A 1266-nucleotide genomic window follows, 5' to 3' on the forward strand; every position below is an offset into this window, starting at 1 on the left:
GAAATGTCAAAGCATACTGAGCATCTTTCTCTTTGACACCATGTCTGAAATCCCACGTGATCTGTCAAATACTAATGCATGAAAATCCTAACCTCAAAAAAATCACCCGTTATAAAGTTCACAGAATCGGGCTGTAAATCAATTCCACACCAATGGAGGAGTGCCACCTGTTTATAAAATCAAATTAAATTTGAATTGAGGGGATAAAAATAAAATTTTTTAATATACCTCTCATTATACACTAAAAAGTAGAAAATAATATTTCTCAGTCCCATAGAATTTGTTTTCTTAACTTTTGATTTTGAAATTATAGCAAAAGTCATTCTAAACAATTTATGAGATAATAATTCAACTTGCAGTGAAAAGAGAGCAGAAGACTATGCAAGCAACGTGCCACGTTTAGTATTTACATACATATGTATGTACATGCATATACATATAACAGTAATTGATTTCGTTTAAAGAAATGGCGTCCATTTCCGCTATAGCGTATGTAGTGCATATTTTTGGGCGCAATATTTAACTTCTTCTGGCGGGGCGACATCTACCCCTAGAGTCTTTTTAATTGTATGTCTTTGCTATGATACCTACGACGAGGCTGATATCTATACTAGGTTGCCATAAATGCCTTTGCTATATTTATAGTAAAAATGGTGGTCTGGACATACAACATTGGAAGTTGATAAAATCATTGTAAAATGGATGTCGAGGATTTAAAAATTTTAGTTTGAAAATATTTTGAAAAGGCTTGCCACCTGTTTGAAAATTCAAATTTAATCTAATTATTCTAGTACTAGTACTTCGTGCTAAGTACAGTTTTATTTTCTTTGTGTGTTTTCATCATTATTTAGCCATTTTTCTTAAGTACTTTCATACCATAATTTTTCTAAGTGTAAATAAAAAAATCCTTTTTGTAATAGAAAATATTATTATTTAGTTAAGGAAAAAAGTTTATTTTTTCTCATAACATATTTCACATTAATAATTTTTCTCACGAAAATGCGATTTTTTTAACAAAAATAATGTAATGACCTCTGTAACATCATCTTGTATAACTTTTATTTTGTTTGTTGTTTGCTTTGAACAGTAAAAATACTATTTTTCGATGAAAAACCATACAAAATAGCAAAAGTTTTACCGCAGCGCAACTAGCGTAAGTTTTAGGTAATATACTACAAATTTCCAGAAGAATTTCATTATTTGATAGAATATTATTAATTTTTGATGTGTATACATCTTTGGTTTCGGTAGGGGTAAAATTTGTGA

Source organism: Rhagoletis zephyria, unplaced genomic scaffold (genome assembly GCF_001687245.7).
Source record: "Rhagoletis zephyria isolate East Lansing unplaced genomic scaffold, Rhagoletis_zephyria_1.1 Rzeph_scaffold_27344, whole genome shotgun sequence".
Lineage (NCBI taxonomy): Eukaryota > Metazoa > Arthropoda > Insecta > Diptera > Tephritidae > Rhagoletis > Rhagoletis zephyria.